Genomic DNA, 27,953 nt, shown 5'->3' on the forward strand with positions numbered 1-27,953 from the left:
ACTGACGGAGTCTAATCTTGATGGATTCAAAGCTCCGTCTACTTAACTGACGGAGTCTAATCTTGATGGATTCAAAGGAAAGTGAACCCGCGTCTCACAATAGACGGCTAAGGCAAAGGGCTTCAATCATCAATCTTTTTTCAATGCTGAGTAAGAAAGTCGATAAAAACAATCTGGTTAAATGTATAAGAATTGTGGCGTGATACAGTTAGTATCATCACGTCGTAGATTTAAAAGTCAACAGCGTGGATGGACATTTTATAATTTTGTGATCAAGCAGCCAAAGAGAGAATGATCTGGTCCTCTGATTCCTTCTTAATGTCGCCGACTTTATCGTGGTGTAAGGAGCCACGCTGTTGAATCTGTACTCGCACTAAAATCCTTGTTCAAGTTAATACGTGTTTCTTTATTCAATCATTTAAATTTCCTTAAACATAATTGGTAAATCATTTACTATTTCATAAACTATTCAACCTTCTAAATACAAGCAGAATAAATTGTTGACGATTTAGAGTATGATTCGGTACCTCTCCTTTCGCTTTCGGAGGAAGCTTTGCAGAGATAATTTCCTGGCTATTTCCAGGCCTGCACCCGCAACACGGAAACCATGTTAGAAACAATTCTATATTTTAAAAGCCTTTCTATCTTTTCACATTCTGTAATGTGCTTTACGCGTCTTACCTACTGGCGGTGTCTGAGGTTGATTTTCATTGACAGTGTTCGATACAGGTTTGGAAGGCAGTGTATTTGTTCGATTTTACTGCAGGAAATCGTAGATGTTCTTGTGTTCTTCGAGCTATTAGCGCTAGCAAGCTTCATAATGCCTTGAGCCTGCCAAGAAAATGGAAAAAGTGGCAAAGAAGGCTAAAGATTCAAACATTTTGTGAAAAATTACATAAAACATGAAGGCTAAAGATTCAAACATTTTGTGAAGAAGGCTAAAGATTCAAACATTTTGTGAAAAATTACATAAATTTGCTGTTAATGCATTAAATTTATTTCTCGGACTGAATAATACCTTTCCAGGCGACACATTGTAAACATTCATCGCTCCGTTATAAAAAATAGTGAGTTGAGTTCTTGACAGTTGCTCCAGAGCTTTCGCTGGAACAGATCTGCGGAAAATAGTGCAGAAAACAGAAAGTTAGCTCGTATTGGTAGGAAGGATTCCGAAAGAAATAAAATGAAAAATCTGTGGACATGGAAATACCTCGAATTCTGGTCAGTTTGGGCGATTGCAAACGGCAAAGTTATTTTATTTTCTGTAACTATGGGGTTAGAACCGAGACAGGAATCGGGCTTTATGGGAAACAATTCCAACATTTTCTTGTGACTCGATGCCTCAGATTGTTCATCAAAGCCCTCGGCCTTACGATTGAAAGGAGCAAAATCAGCCTTCCTGTCCTCGGAAAGTCTGATCGAGGAAAGCACCTTTTGCAGCATCTCCGGTTTTATCCCCGAAAGTGTTGGAGATCAGATGCACAGCTAACAATAAAACATATACACAGCAGATAAATCAAGCACATAAAGACACAGGAATTAACGTGGTTCACCCAACCAATCTGGGCTACGTCCACCAAACATAGGCATCGGCAATCTTATTAATCAAATAGGAAATTACAAAATCAAACTCTCACACTACACCCAGCTATCCGTATGACTACCTATTTTATAGCAAGGAGAATCTAACTGCCTCTCACATCAAATTTAGGATGCATTAATTCTCTCCCAACAACCTGGAGCTAATCCAGCAACAGATTTCTATTGTTGTCACACACTGGGATTTTTGCCTATTTCGTCTAAAACAGAAAATCTCAACAATCTCCACCTTGACAACAATTAGCCTGATGCCCTGTTTGTTTATTATTTTTATCTTTTCTGCAAGCCAAGAGAAGCCAAACACCAACGTAGCTTCTCTAACAAAACTGGTTTCGTGAACATGTCTGCACAATTTTCCTTTGTATGCACCTTTTTAAGAGAGACTCCCATTTCAGTGATAACCTGTCTTACAAAATGATACTCGATTGGAATATGCTTTGATTTACTATGATAGGCCGGATTCTTAGCCAAATGTATTGCACTTTGACTATCACAAAGTAACCTGATGTTGTCCTGTAACCTACCAAACTCACCAAGCAAACCTTTCAACCAAACCGCCTCTTTGCAAGCATGCGAAGCAGCGATGTATTCTGCTTCAGTAGTGGATAAAGCAACAATGTTTTGTAGCTTTGACATCCAGTTAATAGCTCCACCTGCAAGAGTAAAGACATATCCTGAAGTTGACCTTCTCTTATCCAAATCACCTGCAAAATCAGAATCAACATATCCGCAAACAGATTCACTACTCTTATTGTAGTAATACAATAACTACTTGTGCCTCTCAAATACCGAAGCACCCATTTCACTGTTGACCAGTGTTCTTTACCCGGATTTGCCATATACCTGCTGACAACCCCAACTGCATGTGAAATATCTGGTCGCGTACACACCATCGCATACATCAAACATCATACTACATTGGCATACGGAATTCGAGACATATAATCCTTTTCTTCTTCTGTATTAGGACATAAACTGGAAGAAAGCTTGAAATGAGAAGCTAAAGGGATTGACACAGGCTTCACATTATTCATACCAAACCTCAAAAGTATTTTCTCAACATACTTTTGTTGTGATAGCCACAGCTTACCATTGCCCCTGTCTCTGAAAATCTCCATGCCCAAAATTTGTCTTGCTGCTCCTAGATCTTTCATATCAAACGTCTTTGCCATCTGAGTCTTCAACCTATTGATTTCTTCAATGCTTTTGCTTGCTAAAAGCATATCAACAACATACAACACTAAGATAATGAACATGCCATTACTTAACTGCTTAAAGTAAACACAATGATCATATTCACTTCTTACATATTTCTGACTCAACATGAAAGAATCAAACTTCTTATACCACTGCCGCGGCGACTGCTTCAGGCCATATAATGACTTCTTGAGCCCGCAAACAAATTTCTCATTGCGATGATGAAAAAACCCTTCCGGTTGTTCCATATATATTTCCTCATCTAAGTCTCCATGTAGAAATGCAGTCTTAACATCTAATTGCTGCAACTCTAAATCAAGCAAAGCCACTAATGCTAACACAATTCTAATTGAAACAATTTTAACCACTGGTGAAAAAATCTCATGAAAGTCAATACCGGCTTTCTGAGAAAACCCTTTTGCAACCAGTCTCGCTTTGTACCTATCTTCCGTATCATTCATACCCCGTTTCACCTTGAACACCCACTTACATCCCACAGTTTTCCTGCCTTTGGGAAGTTCAACCAGATCCCATGTGTCATTCTTACCTAAGGCCATTATTTCTTCCTTCATGGCTGCTTTCCATTTGTCACTCTTTGAACCTTCTACAGCTTCCTGATAACACAAAGGTTCATCATCATTAGCGGTCAAAGCAACTGAAGTAACATAATCATCATACCTTCTCGAAGGACGTTTGATCCGTGCAGACCTCCTTAAGGATGTTTCTGGTGCTTCCACAATTGGCTGTCTATCATCTGTAGGAACTTCTTCATGATCGCCATCTGAGACCTGTTCATGACCTCCATCTGAACCCTGTTCATAATCTGACTCTGAAACCTGTTCATGACTAGAATCTGAACTATGGTCATCATGACTATCATCAGAAGTGCTGTCAAACTGAATGTGCTGAAAATCAGATACATCATCCTGTTTCAATTTATTATCTACATCTAATTGTACAAGAGAGGATTCATCAAACTTTACATCTCTGTTGATGATGATTTTGCGGGTAGTAGGATCCCACAATCTAAATCCCTTTGTTCCATCACCATACCCAACAAAGACATACCTTTTCGATTTCGGATCTAATTTAGTTCGCTGATGTTTAGGCACTAGAGCATATGCATCACAACCAAATACTCTGAGTTTAGAATAGTCACAAGGGTGTCCTTTCCATACCTCTTGCGGAATCTTGCAGCCTGTTGCCATTGATGGAGATCGGTTTATCACATAACAAGTTGTTGCCACCGCTTCCGTCCACAACTCCTTTTGCAACCCGGCGTTACTCAGCATACTCCTTGCTCTCTCTAGAAGAGTCCTGTTCATGCGTTCAGCAACTCCATTCTGCTGAGGAGTATAAACCGTGGTCTTATGTCTCTCGATCCCTGCATCCTTGCAATAGCTGTCAAACTCCTTGGAAGTAAACTCACCACCATTGTCAGTTCTTAAACATTTTATTGTTCTACCAGTGTTGTTTTCTACCAATGCTCTAAACTGCTTGAAAACAGAAAACACATCAGACTTCCTTTTTAACATATAGACCCATACTTTCCTAGAAAAGTCATCAATAAACGACACAAAATACGACGAGCCACCATACGAGGTTGTAGGTGCTGGACCCCAAACATCTGAATGGATATAATCAAGTATTCCTTTACTAGTATGTTTGTCTGTTTTAAACTTTTGTTTACTTTGTTTGCCAAACAGACAATGTTTACAGAAATCTAACTTTCCAGATCTTAGATTAGGAAGTAACTTGCGATCAGCCAAAATCTTTAACCCTCTTTCGCTCATCTGGCCTAACCTCTGATGCCATAGGCGAATGGAACTACTGTCCTATTCAGACACCGTAGACACATGAACTGACCCTGTTCTTCCTTCTAACTGAAACAGATTTCCTACTTTCTTAGCTTTCATTACTAGTAAAATACCTTTGTAAATTTTCATTACTCCACCTTGAATGACAGTTTTATATCCATTTGTATCAAGTGCCCCCAGTGAAATTAGATTTTTTCTTAAATCTGGTACATGTCTTACATCAATTAACATTTTGGTTGTCCCATCAAACATTTGCAGCTGTATACTCCCTATTCCCACAATAGTAGATGTGACATCATTACCCATGTACACGACTCCATCATTCACTGATCTATATGTCTTAAACCAGTCTCTATGAATACACATGTGGTTTGATGCACCGGAATCTAGCAACCAATGTTGATCATGATTTGACAAATTAACTGACAAGACTTCGTCGCTCATACCTGAACCAGATACTGAACCTGTATCAGTCATGTTTGCTTCCTTCTTTTCTGTCGATGAAGCTTCTTTAGAAGTTTGTTGTCGCTTCCAGTAATCCTTCTTCAAATGCCCTGATTTGCCGCAGAACCAGCACTTGACTTTACTCTTCTTCCCCTTGGACTTTGAACACGAATCGTTGCGCTTACCAGAGCGTCTTTCTCTAGAACGACCTCTAGCCATCATTGCCTCTGATGTAGAGGTGTCAGCATTCGACCGCTTCCTGGTTTCCTCGGACAACAAAGCTCCGACGACATCATCAAATTCAATGGTTTCGGATGAACTAAGACTTATAGACGTGACAAAATGATCCCACGACTCAGGCAATGAGCACAATAAAGTTATGGCTTTATCCTCGCCATCAATCTTTACTTCTATGCTTTCTAATTGCACCATTAAAGTATTAAAAACATTTAAATGGTCAGTAATGGAAGTACCTTCCTTCATTCGCAGACTATATAGCTGCCGCTTCAGGAGAATCCGATTTGTCAAGGATTTCGTCATATACAGCTTCTCCAACTTCGTCCACAAACCAGTTGCAGTCTTTTCTGACACGATGTTAAATAAAACATCATCAGCCAAACACAACCGAATTCCACTCAAGGCTCTTCCATCCAATTCATTCCACTCATCATCTGTCACGGGGTAAGGCAATTTGGACCTGCCCAACAACGCTTTTGCCATGCCCTGCTGTACCAGCAGATCATGCATCTTTACCTTCCAGATCTCGAAATTATTTTTGCCATTAAATTTCTCGATTTCGAATCAGGCACTCTGAGTTTTCTCCATCTCGTCTAAAACAAAGAATCTCCAATTTCAATTTAACAAAAAACAAAAAATGAATCTCAATAAATGCCTATGCCTCAGATTATCTTCGCCCTTTTAAAAAAAAACAACCCCCTATGTATTGTTGTTTAAACCTCAGATTTCAATGTAAAAAAACAAATGGCGCTTGCAAATAACTACAAGAACTGCGCCAATTAAAAAACGTTGTAAGTGATGACAAAATGGCGCGAGAATTCCACTCAAATGCGTGCCTATAGGCTCATTAGCGCATTGGCGCACTTAATTAATTCATTACCGCACTAATTCAATTGGTTGGCGCGACTGTGATTGCATTACCTGCGCCAATCCCAAAACAAAAATAATATCACTGCTGTCAGCGCGTTCTGGGCATTACACACCTTTGACTATATAAATCACATCCAAAGCGATTCTCAATGATTAAATTTTCAGAATCATCGACTTGTAGAACTCAAATGTACCGGCTCTACAAAACTTTAGAAGGACAAACAAAAAAAAAACAGTTGAATGTGATTTCCGTATCAAATTTCTTCCATTCATACCGCGCAAAACTGATTATCAGACCAGGTATCACGAACCATTTTCAAAGATTCAAAACGGTACTTTACCTCATATGTACGTTGGTTGCCCTGATCGTAAACCTACTGCTTCCTTTCAGCATGTAATCGCACCAGCAGGTAATACGTAGACTCTCCACGCAGCACCAATATCTATCCACGCCGTTTTTAAATATATATCCACGCCGTTTTTAAATATCCACTCCACGTACGCAGTCACGTGTGGTATTGGATATACTCCGTTATGGTGGAATCACCATGTGGTGGAAATGCTGTTACATATGGCTGTTCCAACGCTGTTTAAACCTCCCACGCAGCAATCGTTTTCCAACGTACAGCAAACGTTTACCAACAGCCCACGCAACAATTGTTTACTCCACCGCAACAAACAATGTCACGTGGGGCGTATCTGAATTGCTTATTTGGCAATCGTGTTAAGTCTTTAGCGAGCATCACCGTTGCCTGATCCAACACACAGGCACACTAGACAGCGCGCAGGACAGGCTGATCACCAACGTACCAATCCACAGTACCTCCTTACCGCTGCTCGCTCCTCCAACTTGCTCTGATACCACTTGTTGGAGATCAGATGCACAGCTAACAATAAAACATATACACATCAAATAAATCAAGCACATAAAGACACAGGAATTAACGTGGTTCACCCAACCAATCTGGGCTACGTCCACCAAACATAGGCATCGGCAATCTTATTAATCAAACAGGAGATTACAAAATCAAACTCTCACACTACACCTAGCTATCTGTATGACTACCTATTTTATAGCAAGGAGAATCTAACTGCCTCTCACATCAAATTTAGGATGCATTAATTCTCTCCCAACAACCTGGAGCTAATCCAACAACAGATTTCTATTGTTGTCACACACTGGGATTTTTGCCTATTTCTTCTAAAACAGAAAATCTCAACAGAAAGGTCTTGAATGACGGTTGCGTTCATAAAAAACAGATACAAAATCAGTGGAAATATTCTACAAGAGCAAGAACGGAAGGAAAATTAAAGTAAAGATGACATATTGCATTGGCCGATTTGAAAATAAAGCTGCAAGACAAATTAACGCGTTTGGAAAAGAAATCATACATCTCGGCTTGGTTAGCTGTTGTCCATGAAAGAATATCAAACTAGTACTGTCAAACAATATTTGTCTAGGTGATCAGCGCTGACTATTTCGCAACACATCAACGACTTAAATCACTTAATGAAGTTTGGCAAATACTTATGTGAAACATTCATTCCACAACCGCTGCAAGTTCATAAAATCATTTATTATCTAAAATCGCATATAATTGTATTAAATATTTCCTCTGTTATAAATTAACGAGTCAAAGTGTAATGTTTGGAGTCAAAGTGTAATGTTTGGATAAATATGAATGTAAAAGTCATTTGTATAGTTGAGAAGTTGAGAGGAGTCTAGTGTGAGAGGTAGTGAGGCACAAATCATTAATCGCATATATTTGTATTAAATATTTCCTCTGTTATAAATTAACGAATCAAAATGTAATGTTTGGATAAATATGAATGTAAAAGTCATTTGTATAGTTGAGCAAGTTGAGAGGAGTCTAGTGTGTAACTGTGAGAGGTAGTGAGGCGCAAATCATGGAGAAAATATTGGTAGGTGAAAATAAGCTAAGAATTTTTATTTTTACTTGGAGCAGCAACATCCAATTTATCATGCTTATGTATTTTCCTATGTCTTAAAATATAATACAAAGTATGTTTTTGTTGAAATGTGGTTTTAAACTTTCACGATTAGCTTTACTGCAACCATTTTATTTTTACTCTGTTTTTCCATTAGTAAATTCCTATGTTTTATTTAAGCCTTTGTCTAGTTGCCATTTGCTTGCCGCAATTGATATTTGACGCAGACTCCTATCTTCTGCCCCAATCTACACTTGTTAACATAGACTGTAAAGTCAAAAACAGATACTAAATTTCAAATTTCGACTGACTCTACCTTTTCTCAAATATCTGCTACTCACGGGACCAAATAAATGGAGGCAATTCTGCAAAATCCATGGTGAATAAGAAAAAAACTAATGAGCATTAAGAGGTGGGCTTCTATAAGTGGAAGAGGTTGTTTTGCAAGTTGCAACTATATTATGGTACAGTGGAATTTTTCCTGTCCTTTTTCGATATTATGGGACCATACCTCTGTCAAATGTAGAACAATCTAGAAGACACGGAAAGTCTCAGCGATTATCGACATAAGTTTAATCTCTAAATTTTCCAAGTTTAAGACCCTTTTGGATTTCTGGCCTATTTCATTGTGTAATCTGGTGTATAAGCTCATCTACAAGATCATTTCATATAAAATTAAAAGTTTTCTTGCTAAGAAGATGGCTCCCAACCAATTTGGCATATTTTCCAACAAACAGATACACAATGCCATAGGCATTGCTCAAGAAGCTATGCACTCTATTAAAACAAGGAAACAAAAGGCAATAATGCCCAAAATGGATTTGAACAAAGCTTTTGATAAAGTCAACTGGACGTTTTTTAGACTTGTCTCCTTTTTCAAATACGGTTAGGGTTGGAAGTGACAAATTGGATTATAGGTTGTGTTACCTTAGAAAATTATTCAAACTTAATCAATGGGTCGCCCTTTAGAAATTTTACCATCTCCCAGAGGCTAAGACAGGGATACTTGTTATCCTCTCTTTTGTTTTTGCTAGTGATGGAAGGTCTGAGCTGCCTTTTGTTGAATGAAAAGTAAGCTAGCAATGTAAAAGGCATAAAGTTATCTAAAAATGTCCACATCACCCACTTATTGTTTGTAGATGATGTTCTGCTAGAGGGGCTAGGTTTTGGAGCCGAATGACGGGCTTTCCACAGATGCATACTTCTCTTTTGCAATGCTACTGGAATGGACATTAATCTCACAAAATCCTCTTTCCATCAACATGTTGTCAAGCCTCACATTCCAACATAAATTCAGTCCTTTCTCCCTCTACAGAACTTAGCATTCGAGACGGGATTTAAATATCTTGGTTTTTATCTTAAGCCTAATAATTATTGTTGGAAAACATTAATTCCAACCACCGTGTGCATTCAATGCGTTGTCTAGTTTATGTCTAGTTTCTTCTGGAGAGTTCAGGATAGGGTTTCGAGAGTTCAGTTAGCTTCTTGAGGAAGCCATCACCACCGACATTCAAGAACCTTCATCACCGTGTACAAAATCATTATTTGGCAATGTGAAATCCAAGCTTGTGTGTTTGTGTTCAATCCTGTGTCTGCGTTCTCTGATATGGTATCAGAGGTCAGGTGCGCTGTGAGGAGAAGTGGAACGGTAAATCGTTGCATGAGACCAATTGTGGTGCTGAGTGTTTGATTACAGTGAGTATTGAGCTAACTGGGGTTTTGTTAAAAGAATAGTTGTGTGTTGAGTGTGCAGAGAGCATGAGTAACGCTATTGTGGGAAAGCAACATAGTGAAAAGGTCTTATGGTGTGCCACTATGTTAAAATAGAGAGAGAGTGTCACTTAGTTGTGAGAAAGTGTGGTAACGTTAGAGAGTGGAGGAGCCTGGAGAGCCGAGGAGAGCCAAGGAAGGGTGTAAGGACCTGCAGTCCTTGGCACGACCTCCTGATTGGTGCGACGAGTTGGTTCATCCCTCAGGCGCGTGGGTTTGATGAAGTGCGAAGCTCAGACTTACAATGCGATGAATTCATATGATAATGAACGCATAAAGGAGGAGAGCGAGGTGTTTTATATGCGTGGGGAGCATGAACGCTCAACCCACGACTGACCAACAAACGTAGCAAGGCCAACTACACTTGTGGGCATTTGGACAAAGGCCGACTCATGTTTTGGAGATGTTTGCGATGGAGATGAGGGCGTGGGCAGGTCCACTGGGTATCCAAGACCTCGCCCTGCCACTCGTATAAACTAGCACGCGTTGGAGCTCATTTGGACAATCAACAACTTCGCTCATCATGAAGAGAAGTGCACAGATCTAGTAGGTGGACGCAGCAAGAAGGAAAGGCGCAGATTTTGGTAATCTGCCCACTCTTGGGCAAGGCCGTACGGAGGTAGCACATATCTCGATTTTGGGTGAGACTTGGCATGGTTGTCTTGGTAGCTCAGGTGAGCGCTCGCTCGTTGTGCAAGGGTAAACGGTGGAGACTTGGTGAGTCGCCCGCCGGTGCGAAGTTGGAGAATGGTGGAACATGGTGAAGCCGGGTGCATGGTGAAACGTTGGTGAAGCCAGTTGTGCGAAGGGGGTGTCTTGGTGACTTGGTGGAGTCACCCACCTGTCGTGCACGAAAACAAGGTTCGGTTGTGAAGTGCAGAAGGTAGCTCGTGAGAGGGCACGCCCGCCCTCCTTGGGCAAGGAAATCTTCGTTGTCGCACGAAGGTGTGACAAGGTTGTAAATTTGGCTAAGTATGAAACCTGGTGTTTCCAAGTATACTTGTAAATCTTTGTAATATTGAAGATTGTATAATATATTATTCAGGCAGACTCATTGTTCAGGGAGTTGCCCCTCCCTTTATACTATGCAATTTTGTTCTTCGTTTATAATTGCTGATGATAATGAATGTGTATGGGTGTTCATTGGTATAAAGGAAACATTAATAATACTTGGTTGCGAAACACAAACTAAGTAGGATAAGTGGTTAGGTGTAGTCCACGAACATAAGTATTGGTGAAAAGAAAGTGTTCGGTGGTGCCGCACCTTGCCAAGAACAGTTGAAAGACTACCGTCGTCTCTGGCGTCGTGACAGTTAGTATCAGAGCTTATCTGAAGACTTGGAGGAGTCTTGCAGGAAGCTGGGTGAAGCAGGTGTGTATACACTTGACAGTTGGTAACAGTGAAGCAAGTACTTGCAGGTGAAGGATGTTGTTTCACATACAAGTGGAACAAGGGCTGGTTCAGGTTGTAGGCATCTTGGTGAAGCTGTTGGATGGTTGAAACTAGATCGTAAAGAAGAAGAAAGCTGTTAACAATGGCAGTTGAATCTCAGGCTGGATCTAGTCACAGTGTGAAGGATTCTACTATGGCATTCATTGAAAAAGTGTTGGAAAAGATGGAGGACTTAGAGGCTTTCTGGACTAAGAAGATGGACTTGGTTGAGAAAGATCAAGAGGCCAACTCGAAAATGAGGGAAGAGCTCGAGGAACTCCGGACTCAACACGAGTACACTGATCTTATGTGTACACAACTTGAAGTAAGGGTCAAGGAGGTTGAAGAGGCAAGAGATCGAGGCTTGGTAGGGATCTTGGACTTGCAGAAATCTCTTGACAAGGCCAGAGATGAGATCGCGGTGTTGAAGAAGGCCGTGAGGCATAACTCAGGTGGAGGAGTGCCTCATGTGAAAGTCAAGGAACCAGAATCTTATGATGGTACAAGGAGTGCAAAGACTCTTGGCAACTTTCTATGGGACATGGAGCAATACTTGGAATGGTTGGGTTTATCTGATGATCAGACGAAGGTGAAGGTAGCTTCTTAATTCTTGACAAAGGATGCTAAGATGTGGTGGCGAAGGAGGATGGATCAGATTGCCAATGGCAGTGCTGGTGACATTACTTCATGGGATGAGATGAAGAAAGCTTTGCAAACCCATTTCAGTCCTCAGGATGAAACGTGGGAAGCAAGGATGAAGATTAAGTTCATAAAGCAGACAAGGAACCTACAGACATATCAACAGGAGTTTGCAAGTGTAGTTCTGGAACTTCCTGACATGGCGGAGAGGGACAAGGTGTTCAACTTCATTATTGGATTGAAGCCTTGGGCACGCAATGAAGTGAAGAGGCAAAAGATCAAAACACTTGAGGAAGCTTTTGCTGCTGTGGACAGGTTGGTGGAGCACTATGATGAGACTTCTGATGATAGAAAGAAGAAGTTCGATAAACCGAAAGAAGAGAAGAAGGATGATGCTTCGAAATCGGATGATAAGTCGAAGATGAAGAAAGCCTTGAAGTGTTGGATATGTGTTGAACCACATACGGTGAAGAACTGTCCTACTAGACTGAAAGTGGTTACGATTACACAGTCTAATGCAAAGAATGAAGAAGCTTTTGTGGGGATGATGCAGATATTTGGAGCTGCTGCTGCTACAAAGGTGGTCTCTCAGAGGGATCCTGAAAGGAACAGTTTGGAGTATGTTCGGATGAAGGTTGAGGGTGTTGATATACTCACTATGGTGGATAGTGGGGCTACTCACAACTTCATGGGTGAAGATACTACGAGAAGGATTGGACTGAAATTTGTACCGGTGAAGGCACAAATGAAGACAGTGAATTCTCCTCTTGATTGTGTTCTTGGTGTAGTTGAAAAGGTGGACACAACACTAGGTGAGTGGACAGGGAAAGTCGACTTCACTATAGTGCGAATTGATGACTATGAAGCTGTGCTAGGAATGGAATTCTTGAAACAATTTGATGCTATGATTGTTCCACATTTGAAGAAGCTGTACATTTACGATGGAAGGGAAGATGTACCCATTGGTGTTCCAACCATTGGAGTGACAAAGCCTGATTGTAAGTTGGCAGTGATGCAAATGGAGGATGAGAAGCGAATGGAAGACATGAGTAAGCGGTTGTCTACGGTTGAGACAAAGCTTACTGAGCAGTCATTGGTCATTAGGACTCTTTCAGATAGTATCTTGGATTTGTCAAGAAGGATAGAAGTGGTCGAGGATGATGATGATGATGAGGCATATGTGAGGCCGAATGTTTGGGAGGAGGATTGGGTCACTTATCTACAAAGGATGGATATAGAGAATCCTGATAGATGGATTGAGATGATTAGTGAGGGTGAGCCTTCAGGATCTACTCCCTCCACATCTTCTTAGATGACATAGAAGATGGAGCTCATTGTTAGATGCTCATGGGAGTGAGTCCTTAAAATAGGTTGAGCAGGTATGGCAGATGGTGCAAGGATGGTTTGGCATCAAGCATCATGACATGTTGAAGATGGGATGGAGTTTCCATGGACCTGAGCATGGTTGAGATTCTTGGTGAGTCCAGGATGTGGTAGAATCCGAGATAGACTGGTGAAGGCATAAGGATGAACATTCTTACGATTTGAGCATGACAGTTGCACTGATCACCCGACTAGTTCACGTCATGGGGGCTAGCCGTGTACCAGAGAGATGTTGACATCAGGCAGGCAGGATGACAATTCACAGGATGGGACGACACATGATGGAAATGGTAGTTCTACATATGTTGCAGGGATGTTTGCAGTATGTGGAGGAGTTGACACCGTGGACCAAGGATGAGACAAATGTTGATGTTGATCTTGGTGGATGGCTACCAGGATGGTATGTTGTCGAGGACGATAACGATTTCAGGTGGAGGAGGCTGTAAGGACCTGTAGTCCTTGGCATGACCTCCCAGTTGGTGCGACGAGTTGGTTCATCCCTCTGGCGCGCAGGTTTGACGAAGTGCGAAGCTCAGACTTACAATGCGATGAAGTCATATGATAATGAACGCATAAAGGAGGAGAGCGAGGTGTTTTATATGCGTGGGGAGCATGAACGCTCAACCCATGACCGACCAACAAACGTAGCAAGGCCGACTACACTTGTGGGCGTTTGGACAAAGGTCGACTCATGTTTTGGAGATGTTTGCAATGGAGATAAGGGCGTGGCAGGTCGACTGGGTAGCCAAGACCTCGCCCTGCCACTCGTATAAACTAGCACGCGTTGGAGCTAATTTGGAAAATCAACAACTTCGCTCATCATGAAGAGAAGTGCGCAGATCTAGTAGGTGGACACAGCAAGAAGGAAAGGCGCAGATTTTGGTAATCAGCCCACTCTTGGGCAAGGCCGCGCGGAGGTAGCACATATCTCGATTTTTGGTGAGACTTGGCATGGTTGTCTTGGTAGCTCAAGTGAGCGCTCGCTCATCGTGCAAGGGTAAATGGTGGAGACTTGGTGAGTCGCCTGTCGATGCGAAGTTGGAGAACGGTGGAACATGGTGAAGCCAGGTGCATGGTGAAACGTTGGTGAAGCCAATTGTGTCAAGGGGGTGTCTTGGTGACTTGGTGGAGTCACCCGCCCGTCGTGCACGAAAACAAGGTTCGGTTGTGAAGTGCAGAAGGCAGCTCGTGAGAGGGCGCGCCTGCCCGCCTTGGGCAAGGAAATCTTGGTTGTCGCACGGAGGTGTGACAAGGTTGTAAATTTGGCTAAGTATGAAACTTGGTGTTTCCAAGTATACTTGTAAAGCTTTGTAATATTGAAGATTGTATAATATATTATTCGGGCAAACTCATTGTTCAGGGAGTTGCCCCTCCCTTTATACTGTGCAATTGTGTTCTTCGTTTATAATTGCTGATGATAATGAATGTGTATGGGTGTTCATTGGTATAAAGGAAACATTAATAATACTTGGTTGCGAAACACAAACTAAGTAGGATAAGTGGTTAGGCGTAGTCCACGAACATAAGTATTGGTTAAAAGAAAGTGTTTGATGGTGTTGCACCTTGCCAAGCGCGGTTGAAAGACTACCGTCGTCTCCGACGTCGTGACAAAGGGTGTCGAAGAGTGCCGAGGACTGTAGTGTTGGGCGATTTAGTTGTCTGCTAAATCCCTGTCATTTAATTTATCAATCCGGGGAATCGTAAACTTAGAAGCAAACCAAAATATATGGGACCTTAGATGAAACAGGTGTAAGAAGTTTGTTTAGAATGGAAATGCATGTTACAAATCTAAACTATCAGATCTATTTTATGAAAGCATAAAAAATGTTTGATCAATCGAATTATTTTACTTTAGAAGATAAAGAAGAGTCTCTTGTTCAAGAGTCCTGATTGTCCTTCTACAATCTTCCTTATAATAACATTACCAAACACCTAAGAAAGCAAGAAAGAAAGCATATAAATGAAAGCAAGTAAATATTGTTTTCAATTCAATTCTTAGCTCATGGAGAAGGGTCTCCTAACTTAGGAGGACTTGATTGCCCTTCTCACATAAAAACTATATATTGAAAGGGAATCAATATTCACATAAATGTAATCTAGGAAAGCATATGAGAAAGTAAATCTTATTTCAATTTAATCTAGCTCATGGAGAAGAGACTCCTAACTTAGGAGTTCCTGGTTGTCCTTCTCACATCAAAACTAGCTACTGAAAGGAGATCAACCTTCACACAACAAAACATGGCCATAAAATGAATTCATACTAAAATTATCTACAAGTATTTACAAGAAAGAAATAAGATGAACATCATAATTAAAATTAGTATATTCACAACATTACTTTACAACAAAGTGCACTTATCTTAGTATGGGGATCCTTCCATTCCTCAATGAGCACACATGAACAACTATCACACCTTAAGAATCAAACAACACTCATAACTCATGATTTGGAGAAAGTGGTATTATTCATGTTGAATGAACATAAATCTAATGCTAATGAATAACTGATGATTGTTCTCTCTCCCTCCTTCTCATAACTCATGATTGGAGAATGCTCTTCTTATTTATACATCAATTAGGGATATCTACTCAATAAATGGGATCCCTTAAATATCTACTAGACCCATACTTGTCTCAACTTATCCCTAAATACTAGATACAAATCTCATGACACATCAAAATCTCCATTATCTTTCTCCTTGGAATATGGTCCACCTCTTGAGTTGAAATTCGAATTTGATCTTGGGAGGCCACATAAGGGTGCCTTGGAAACTTCCAAATGATCTACACATGTCATCAAACTCAAGCCACTTTTAGGTATAAGAAAATACATGTTATTTCTCTAACTTTTAATCATAAATTCACTCTAAATACATGAAATTAATAACTTTGGAAAATGAAAATATAAACTCATATGGTAATGGAAATATAGGGTTATGTAATGATAATATGATGAAATGAGGTGACAAAATGAGGATAAAGGTGAAAATGGAGTGAAAATTGGTGTTAATTTAGCGGCCCAACATGTAGATGCTGTGAGAAAGTATTATTGTTGGTGAAACTATCTCTTTGGCTTTCCCAGTTGCAATTTTTTTCTTTTCACCCACAAAAATGACTGTTGCGGGTTATGTGAGTGTTGGTCACTGGTGACTGAGTCATGGCACTCTCATGGTGAAAGCATTGTGTTATGTTGTCAAAAATAGAATGACTGCGTGGTTGAGGAGGACGTAAGCTTGGGAATTTACTGGGCTCTTAAATAGTTGTGAATGTGTGGTCCTTTGAAGCATGAAGCTGCTCGCCACTATGTGGAGTAAAAGTTGCGTGGCCCTTTAAAGTTTCCCGCCACTATGTGGAAGTGTCGTTGGACTTCCAGAAGTGCCTGTTGTGTGTTGCTTATGATGACTTGAAGTCAGGTTACACATTGAAGACCGTAGGTGAGCGTGTGAAGACTTGGTGTCTTGTTGCTGACTGTGTGAGAGCACTTTGCTGCTTGCTAAGGAGCCGCGTGGTGTGAAAGATTTTGTAAGTGGTTTGGGTTTCGTTGTTGTGAGTTGGGCGATTGATCCAAGTTAAGAGATTCAACGAATAGGCCGAGGGAGAAAGACGTGCACTGTTCGGTGTTTGGTGTTGGAGAGTTATGGACGAGGTCCAGCGTTGTTGAGGAGTCTTCTTTGAGGAGCATTGTTGTCGATCTAGGTGTGAAGCAGGCAGTGAGTGATACTTGACGCAGCATTCGGGAAAAAGATAGATAGCAGCCTCGAAGTACGTGTTCAGACTAAAGTTGTGATAAGCAAAGGTAAAGACATAAGTGAAGCAGAGCTTATCAAAGGCAACATGTGTGAGAGAGTTGGCTAGTAGCAGTGGTCTTCGGGCGTTCAAGTAAGTGGAAAAGGGCCGATCAGAGTTGCAGGTCGAAAGCACTGTGGAGGTGCTAATGGAAAAGTGAAAGTCCATTTGAAGCTGTCTGCTTGTCTATCAGGTATTGTTGAGGTTGAGTGTGTTTTTGACCACTTAGTTGTGAGTGAGCTACGCGATGTAGTAAGAGTATAGGTGTTGTGAGAGTGTGGACACTAGTTCAAGTGGCCAACGACACTGGTGTGAGCGGTCTGTTTTTGTTGTGGCCCGAGGAGGTCGTGTTTGGCGTGTATGTTGGGATCCGAACCCGAGCTTATTACTGGGAGGCTTAAGCGTTGTGTGAAAGCGATAAGTGTAGTGGCGCAGGAGCTAAGCACATGGGTGTTGCTTCTGATTGGATGCCTCTGCGAGGATATGATCCTTGAAGGATTCCACTGATCCGCAATTGGTGTCACATTTGGTCTTGAAATTTTATGTGGTGTTGTTGAGTTCTACGTGGAATTTACTTGTGTTGCAAATCTCTGTTGTTTGGCCGGCATGAATTTGAGGTCTCTAGTGTGAGTCGCAGGGTAGAAAGCCATCGATCTTATTGGAAGTATTGGAAGGCAATGAATGCGATAATATTTGATAGGGATATTTTTAATGATGTTTTTTCAGGGAGTCCATTTGGAAGTATTTTTGGGCCGGGTAAAATCTTTTATTCAGGTAGTGTTTTTGAGTTTGAAGAATTATTTGATAAACATAAAGGTTTTATTGTTGAGCAGTCTATTTCACATGATCCTGCAATCACTGAGAGCAAGATTTGTTTTTCTCAAAACCCAACAGTTAGAAATTTGATTGGATTTACTTCTAAGATGGATGCCACAGTGGAGGATACAACCATGGATGTTGTTCAGAGGTGGTTCATGTTCAAAGATGACTACATTTTGGTGGCTCCTCATGGAAAGTGGGGAGAGCATGAATTGTATTATCTTGTTTTCATTGTTTAGGATCTTGCCTTGGATTCCAATCCAGAAGAGGTTGTTAAGTACATAAGCAAAGAGCAGTTGAAGGAGCTCATAAGGGAAGCAAGAAAGGTGAAGATGAAACTGCGTCAACAAATGAACAAGCATGGACCCTTTATCAAGAAGGAAAAAATGAAAGATGTGTTATCAAGTCGTGTGTTGATTATGTTGTAAGCCTAGCTGAGACTTAGACCAGCAGGCATGTCAATTAAGAATATGCTTACAGTGTCTTGTGTATTGTGCTATAGTGTATTTTGTGTGTTTGTCATATGGTTGGAATTAAGAGGGAGTGTTGGAAAACATTAATTCCAACCACCGTGTGCATTCAATGCATTGTCTAGTTTCTTTTGGTTTCTTCTGGAGAGTTCAGGAAAGGGTTTCGAGAGTTCAGTTAGCTTCCTGAGGAAGCCATCAGCACTGACATTCGAGAACCTTCATCACCGTGTATAAAATCATTATTTGGCAATGTGAAATTCAAGCTTGTGTGTTTGTGTTCAATTTTGTGTCTGCGTTCTCTGATAATTACCACAAAGAAGACTAGATATGGATGATCAGGAGGGTGGAGCAGAAAATAAAATCTTTGGTGCTACACCTGGCTATCTTTAGGGGGTAGAATGATTCTGGCAAAATCTATATTGGAAAATATTCTTGTATTTTGGTTGTGCTTGGCCAAAATTCACGCTGCTATCCTTGTGAAGATGAGACAACTGCTGTGGGTTAGGAAAAGCAACAAAGGAAATATTCATCTAGCCAATTGGTCCATCCTTTCTACTCCCAAAAATAGAAGATGAGACAATTGCTGTGGGTTAGGAAAAGCAACAAAGAAAATATTCATCTAGCCAATTGGTCGTCCTTTCTACTCCCAAAAATATAGGAGGCCGTGGTTTTAAAAATCTTTCTTGGTTTGCCAAATCTTTAGCTCTAAAAAATATGTGGAGAAGTTTGTTTGGGGAAGGTCTGTGGAGTTAAGTCACAAGAGAAAAATATATAAGCAAACAAAATGTTGTAGGCTGGATTAGAAGACAGTCTCATTATTCCTAAAAAAGAGCCTCTATGGTTTGGAAAGATTTTATGACTTCCCTTTTTCCATGTTTACAACTGGTTAGTTTTGAAAGTGGGAGATGAAATGCAAGTCATCTTTAGTAAGGATCCCTTCACTAGTAAAGCCAAAGTGTACAAATTGACTTCATAATTAAGACAAATTCTAGCATCCAAGGGATACATCTATCTTTAAAATATAAAAAATCCATACATCTATCTTTAAAATATAAAAAATCCATATTTTTCTAAGCGCTGTCAAAATTATTGGATGTCCTTAGGAGATCTAGGATTAGGGGATGCTTCAGTGGAGGAATGGAACACTTTCATAAAAGAATTAAACCTTAATGGTTTAAGGTTGAATAAATTCGGGGACTTTTTGGTTTGGAGTTGGGATTTCTTAGCTCCAAAGATAAAAGTCAGCTTAGCATATGAAGAGCGGGCAATTTAGGATGTTTTACTTCGCTGATGCTCCACAACAAAATTTTGCCGTGGGAAAACCTTCATAAAAGAAGTTTCCAGGGTCTTAGTGGACGTGTTTTATGCAATTAACAAGAAGAAAGCAAAATCTTAGAGAAGAGTTCAATTTCCATTCATATCTCAGAATCTGCTGTTGGGTTTCTTTTATACGGTGGCAAAGGGAAGATATGTGGAGGAGGGGTGGTTAAGTTGCCAGAAAACAGATCTATCTATTTCAGAATTGGATATGGCTCTGGATCAAATACCAAGGCTGAATTGATCGTTGCATTGGATATGGCTCTGGATCAAATACCAAGGCTGAATTGATCGTTGCATGAACTCTCTTGACGCTTGCTGAGGGTGATTCAAAATGTGTTGGGGATTGGCTGAAAGGAGTGGCTGGCTTGGAGGTGCTTCATTTAGAAACATGGAAATTCCAGAATATTTCACTTCAACACATTTATAGATAGTTCAACTCCACAGCGGACTTTCTCTCTAAAAGAGTTTTGAAACTAGATACAGGTTTAATTATTTTGGAAAATCTCGTTAACAACAAGATCCAGAGCACCTTCAACATTCCTAGCCCTCCTGTCATAAAAACTCAGTGACAGCGAAAAAGTTTTCAGCAAACTTGTTCCAAAGTCTGCAGGTCAGCGTGGTCAACTCTGATTTGAATGTGCTCTCTTAAGCATTCCTGTTTAATGTTTGTATTTTCTAGTTGTATTTCCTGTATTCACTAGCTGTTACAGGACTGTTTTATTCAGGTGTTTTTTAGATCAGTTTTGTCAGGTCTTTTTGAGAGTCAACGCTGCATCTCTGTGCCAATATGAGTCCTCGCCATCGATCTGCGATTGCAGTTCTTTATTCAATTTATTTGGGAAGCTTGTATTTCCGAAACTCTGTACTTTTTTTTTATTCATTTCTAATGAATAACAAAAAAAGATAATCTGTCTTTACCGTGAAAAAAGTTGCATCTCTGGAATTTTTTTTTCCCTTGAAACTCCAAAACGTAAGAGCCACGTTCCTGGTGTGGATTCCACTATAGAAGTCCGGTCAAAAACCGCTACAACCATTTCGAAATCTGGAAAGTTCTGGATAGGCAACACGTTACATAACAGAATTCATTGTTAAATTAGAAGAAAGAGTCCAGGACGCTTTTAGCGTCATGTTAAATGCGTGATGGAAAATTGACGTGAGTTGGCCGTGAGGGTAAATGAATGAACTGTGGCGGCGGGTGAGAAAAAGTGGGCGAGAATGTCTATATGTCATCCATGTGCTCCCTTTGCCATCACAGAGTGGAGCAGGCGACACTTCGATGTTTCCATTACGAACGTGACGTCGTAGGACTAAACGTGATGTACAGTTTTCCAAGGCAATTCCTATTTCCACCACCATAGCAAAGTTAATGCTATGGGGGTACCTGTGTCAGAGCCCGGCGACAGCAATCGACGGCATCGATCATACCCCTCCGACCTGCCCGCAAAAAGCCCTCCGACCTGCCCGCAAAAAGCATACAATACAATATAGGCATTAATGGCAGGCTAATTTGAAATTTGATTTTGAATTTATTTACCCGGTCAGCCGATGTTAGAATTTAATGGCATCCTAACTTGAAATTCGAATTTGAATTTATCTACCCGCTCAGCCGATGTTCCAATTTGAATTTATCTACCCACACATTAATGGCATCCTAACTTGAAATTCGAATTTGAATTTATCTACCCGCTCAGCCGATGTTCTTAGCAGCTACTGCAAGGAGAACATGTTGTTTATAATCTACACAGAAAGTTTCTTCGGCATCCTGCGTGTCTTTTTAAAGCACTCGGCACTCTGGTTTCTCATTTTTACGATAATAGCTATTATGAATTCAAGAGCTCTTCATGAGAAGGTGTTGAAGCTTCTGTGTGGAATCCAACGAATTCTAAGGCATCCACTCTTATGTTAACGACCAGGCAGCCCATCTTTCATCGGTAAGTGATGCTATGCCTAAATACGTTTACGAGAGCCAGCTGTGGGATGAGCCAGCTGTGGGATGAAGGGACGCTGGAAGACTTTAAACCTCTGCTAAATTTGGCCATGAGTGCTTTTTGCAAAACATCACCTCTTCGATGATCATCCAAGCCTGCTAGAACATAGAACTGGCTGACCAGTGCGAGTCTATCTTGGCTATGGTGTTCAAGTTACAAACACTGAATCAAATGTGGAGGCCGTGGTTATTCTATAATATGTTAGAGTATACAAATAGATTATTATCACGTAAATTTATTTATGTATTTCTGTAGGGTTGTGGTTTATTGTTGTATATGCTTTACTATTGCTGCAGCCTTGTAAGTGAGCGAACAGTGCTGAGATTTAAGAGTTTTTTTGAGTGATATATCTATATGCCGGCTTCCATGATACTGGTTTTCGTTGACTGATATATCTAGCTTCCATGAAAACTCAACATGGTATCATTCAAGCTTAAACCACAAAAAGCCTCTAAGGAATCAAATACGATACTCGTTTCTAGTTTTCTGGTTTTGTATCAATTATGGTATCATTTTCATTTACTTTTGAGTGTGAAATTATGGTTTTTACATAATGTTAATGTACAAATAAAAAATCAAATGTATTATGCAGGTGTGGGAATTAAACAAAAACGTCGATGTATAATTGCTGGAATTAAACAAAAACGTGAATTTATAATTTGTGAATTTTTGTTAAAAGATTTTAGGTAGGTAAATAATTTGTTTCTCCACTGGAGTGATGTAAGTGTTTAGAGATAATAATTTATAGTTTTATAATAATAAAATATTAATAGCTATATTTAATCTATTATCGATAATAATAAAAATTAGAAATTACCATTTTTTAAGTGTCAGTGTATCCTTCTCAATGCGAGCAGAGTGAATGCAATCTTGAAACTATGTAAGTCTCACTGTATCCTTCTCAATGCTAACAGAATGAATGCAAACCATTATAACCGTGGAAGTAAGGTTTTGTAAAGTCGTTTAATTAAACCGTGAAAGTAAGGTTTTGTAAAGTCGTTTAATTAATTTTATATATTTCTTTTTATTGTATATGATGTTTAAAAATTATTTATTTTTTAATAATTCTCATATTAATTATTATTATTTTTGAAATAAAATATATTAATTTACAAATAATCAATATAAATAAAAATATATAAATTTCATTAATTAATTATTTAAAATTGTTTTAAATAAAGATATTCATAAGAATTTTTTTTTACATTTTAAATTTTAAATTTTTTATATAGTTCAATTATCAATATTACACTTCTCAATATTTATATATCTTCATGGTCATAACTAACACTTTTTAATATCACATTTAATCTCACATTTGGGTTCTTTCATGGCTAATATAAAATTATTGATAAAATAAAGTCTCTTACACTTTAAGAGGCATATAGGTTATTTTTAATACTCAAAGGTGTGATGGCCATGAAAAGAAAATAGAAAAATAAAGTTATTCTTTGAATATAGAGTGTTTTTTAAAATATATTTTATTTTTATGTTTTTTTAATATTTCATTTATATTTTTAATTGTAGATTTGTTTGATAAAAAATTGAATCAATTCATAGGATTTAGTCATAAAGAGTACTTTTTTATATATATCTTTATAATTTTTATAATTAATCAATGACTATTATTGATTTTGTTTGAATATGGGTAATTTTTTTTGTTTTGTTTTTCAAGTTGTATGTGGTTCTCAAGGCTTGACCTATGGCTTGAGGATCCACGAATCAGGGGCGTCTAAACTATCAAAATCACCTGGGGATCGCACCTGACCTGAGCCACAACAACCTTTCCTTGAATGGATTTTTTAGCATGTCTCCTCCCCCTAGCACAAGGCACAACCACCCCCATGAGGTTTGATCTTGGGTCCCCTTGCCGACGAGGCCCATCCTCAACTGGTTATGCTAGTGGGACTTATGACTATGGGTAATTATCGTTAACAATAGTTAGCTCTAGATCATTACAGCTCTTAATGGTTCACTATGGTTGATTGTAAATTGAGTATGGTTATCTTTAGTTAATTGTGGTTGATTATAATTGGTTATGGTTGATAGTGCTTGACTATGGTTACACATGTTTGAGTATGATCACAAATTAACTATTTTTAAGTAAAAGTAACTATGCTAGAGTGTAATACTTGAATTTCATTGAGTAGAGACCACAAGGGCTAAGTATGGTTGATTGTAAGTTGACTTTGGTTAACAGTGATTGACTATTGTGTGTGGTTGAATTTCATTCTATTGGTTTACCATTGTTAGCTATAGTATGTGGTTAACTTTGGCTCAATTTTGTTTACATAACCTTTGATGAATACCACAATGGTAAGGTAAAAATTTTAATAATTTAATTTGATGTCATATATTAAATCTTTCATATTAAATAATAATAATGCATTACACCATATTAAATTTGCCTCTTCTAGATCATGCTAAATAGATAAGAGTTTATAATGGACTTACATTGGTTAATTCTTTAGACTTTGTCATTTTCTCTAGTTCAATAGATAGAAGCCTACACATATAGAAGAAAAAAAAAACATAGAAATAATAAGATATGCAAGAATGATTGTAATGAGATTTATAATTATACTAATTAAAAATATTTCCATATTATAATATATACATTAGTTTTATATGATGATATATTACCTCATGTCAATAAGTGAATAATATTAATATTATTCCTTAAGATTAATATTAAGAATTATTATTATTTACTACAACAATAATCAAAGTAGGGTAGTGTTATGCACCACATGCATATACATCCTAATTAAATTATCAATTCATTTTATGGGCATTATTTAATTCAACTAATGGTATAGATTTAGAGTTTCACAACTCCGAGGGTTAGCTCAATTAGTCGAGTTTGTGTGGTTAAATCACCTTGCTATTGAGAGGTCACAGAGTCAATTCTCCTTGACACCCTCTAGGTTAGGCTTTGCTAATAAGTCAGCGGGATGTGATCCCTTCGGGTGGATCTGCCTTTGATATTTCCTCGAAGAAAAGGAAAAAAATCAGAATTCCATGTGTAATTCACGGAGAGAGTCTCACCTCTCAAGTACCTTCCTTGTATCTAAGTCAAGTGTTTTCTATTAAATACCTACCAAATCATGAAATGAAGCATTAACATAACTTAAAGACTATTCATAAATGGAGTGACTATGTTACAATGAAGTCTCCTAGAATTTTCCTATTAGGTTTTACGTTCAAGAAGATTCAGTGATTATAGATTAAGCCAACCAATGACTATGTATGGATCAAAATACGCATGCCCTTCTTCACTTCCCTATTACCCTATGGCATTATATCATCTTATGCATGATATGATGTGTATATGGATGACATACATGTCATATACAGGTGATTCCATTAAATAATGCCCATAAAATTAAATGGATGTGAAACCAAGTAAGGCTATATCCCATTGACATAGAAATAAACAAAGACAACTTGAGGTGAGTTTAACATAAAACTTGAAATATTCCAAGGTGTCATCAACCAAATGAATGATCTAGATGAGAAAAGCCTAAAAACCCTAAAAGAGTCTAGAACAAATCCATAGCTAGTACCTACAACTCATAAACTTTTTATATAATTTTAACATATAACTTTCAAAACTAAAACATATATCTTTCTCATTAAATTAATTCAATTAATTATAAAAGTTATAAATATATATAAAAAATGCTCTTTATAACTATTATGATTTGATTCAAATTTTTTTCAAACAAATCTACAATTAAAAATATAAATGAAATATTAAAAAAAACATAAAAATAAAATACATATTAAAAAACACTCTATATTCCCATGAAGTAAAGAACAATTTTATTTATCTATTTTCTTTTCATGGCCATCACACATTTGAGTATAAAAAATTACCTATATTCCTCTTAAAGTATAAGAGATTTTATTTATCAATAATTTTATATTAGCCATGAAAGAACCCAAATGTAAAATTAAGAAGTGTTAGTTATGATAATTGAGATATATAAATATTGAGAAGTGTAATATTGATAATTGACATATATAAAAAATTTAAAATGTAAAGAAATTTTCTTATGAATATCTTTATTTAAAAAAAAATTAAATGATAAAAGATAAAATTAATTAATTAAATTATATATCTTTATTTATATTAATTATTTGTAAATTAATATATTTTATTTCAAAAATAATATAAAATAATAATAATTAATATGAGAATTATTAAAAAATAGGAATTTTTAAACATCATATACAATAACAAATAAATATAAAATTAATTAAACTACTTTACAAAACCTTAAACCTTACTTCCAAGGTTATAATGGTTTGCATTCAGTCTGTTAGCATTGACAAGGATACATTGAGACTTACATAGTTTCAAGATTGCATTCACTCTATTCACATAGAGAAGGATACAGTGAGACTTACATAGTTTCAAGATTTCATTCACTTTGTTGGCATTGAGAAGGATATATTGAGACTTATTTAGTTTCAAGAAAAGTCTATTTGGACAAGTATGCTCCAAGTTCAGACAATTCTAAAGCAAATGTCTAGAATGCATCCACAACATATGGATTTGACCTAGAAATAAAATACTTTACAAAACCTTACTTCCATGGTTTGCATTCACTCTGTTCGCATTGAGGATACAATATTAAAAAATGGTAATTTCTAATTTTTATTATTATCTATAATAGATTAAATATAACTATTAATATTTTATTATTATAAAATTATAAATTATTATCTCTAAAAACTTCCATCACTCCAATGGAGAAACAAATTATTTACCTACCTAAAATCTTTTAACAAGAATTCACAAATTATAAATTCACGTTTTTGTTTAATTCCAGCAATTATACATCGACGTTTTTGTTTAATTACAACACCTGCATAATACATTTGATCTTTGATTTGTACGTAAACCATTATGTAAAAACCAGAAATTCTGTTAATTTTAGGTATGTTCTATGCTAGAGCAATTTATTTCAATTTCTTTTCCACATTAGCAATGACATCAGCATAAAGTAAACTGCAAATAGAACATAAATATAAATCATAGAAGACAAGCCAAGGCAAGAGGACACAAGATGTGGTGCTAGCCAGGGACAAACCCCACAATGTGGGGAAACCCTTGATCAATTCTTCTTTTATGTTCTTCAAAGTTTAGCAGAGAAAGTGAGAGAGATAGTACATTTATAATAGGAGTCAATCACTTTGACTTTTGATATCGTCATGAGATTAATTGAAGACATATTGCTTCAACTAATTCTCTAAGGTGACTCGTTCACCTATCATAGTGCTGCATCTCGTCTATTTGTTGCACATTACCATATGACACCTTGTTGTACTGTCACATGTGTTAAACCTTGATTACTGAGCTGCTCTCATCTTCATGCCGCTCATCATGCAGCATCTTCCATGGTCTTATGCATCATCAAGTTGCCCATGCTCATGATCTCATTCATCATTATGCTGCCCATGCTCATATCATCATGCATCATTATGCTGCCCATGCTCATATCATCGTGCTGCTTATTATGCTGCCCATGATCTCATACATCATGTTCCCTTCCTTCAGAGACAGATGCTCCAGCTGTTTCGGTAGTTCCCGGTAGTTCCGGCTTTTCCAGAAATTCTGACAGTTCCGGCATTCCTGGCAGTTCCAGCTTTTCCGGCTTTTTCGGCTTTTCCAGCATTTTCAGCTTTTCCAGCAGTTCCGGCTTTTCCAGCTTTTTCGGCTATTCCGGATTTTCCAACAGTTCCAGCTTTTCCAACGTTTTTGACTATTCCGGCTTTTCCAGCAGTTCTGTCTTTTCCGGCTTTTCCGGTAGTTCTGACTTTTTTGGCTTTTTTGGCTTTTCCGGCGGTTCTGGCATTTCCAACTTTTCTGGCTTTCTCGCTTTTCCGGCTTTTCCTTAGGATCTCTCCTCCTACTAAAACCCAAAGACAAGTAGAGAGAGGAAGAGATCCAAGTGTGACTTGAAGTCCTCTTCTATTTATACTAAAACGTAGAGGTTGAATAGACATGACTTTTGGGCTTCTGAGCCTACATAAGCTGTTGGCTGACTTAACAATTTATCCATAACATAAATAAATTCATAACGTCATAAATACTTATCAGAATCAAATGATATTTAGATCAGTCCTACCTCTCAATGAGAGGGATCCAATAAAAATATCAGCTGCCATAAATAATATGACCCACATGGAGTTTTGCCCTAGTTGCTAATTTCAACACTCCCTC

General features: G+C 38.2%; 1 pseudogene; it reads right to left on the bottom strand.

The window, feature by feature from the left end:
* Positions 1 to 230: 230 nt before the first annotated feature.
* The window catches only part of LOC149203073 (uncharacterized), a 67,171-nt pseudogene continuing 39,448 nt past the window's right edge, over positions 231 to 27,953 (bottom strand).

Source organism: Pinus tabuliformis, chromosome 2_1 (assembly GCF_031772625.1).
Source record: "Pinus tabuliformis cultivar Carrire ecotype Pingquan chromosome 2_1, CPIR1, whole genome shotgun sequence".
NCBI lineage: Eukaryota > Viridiplantae > Streptophyta > Pinopsida > Pinales > Pinaceae > Pinus > Pinus tabuliformis.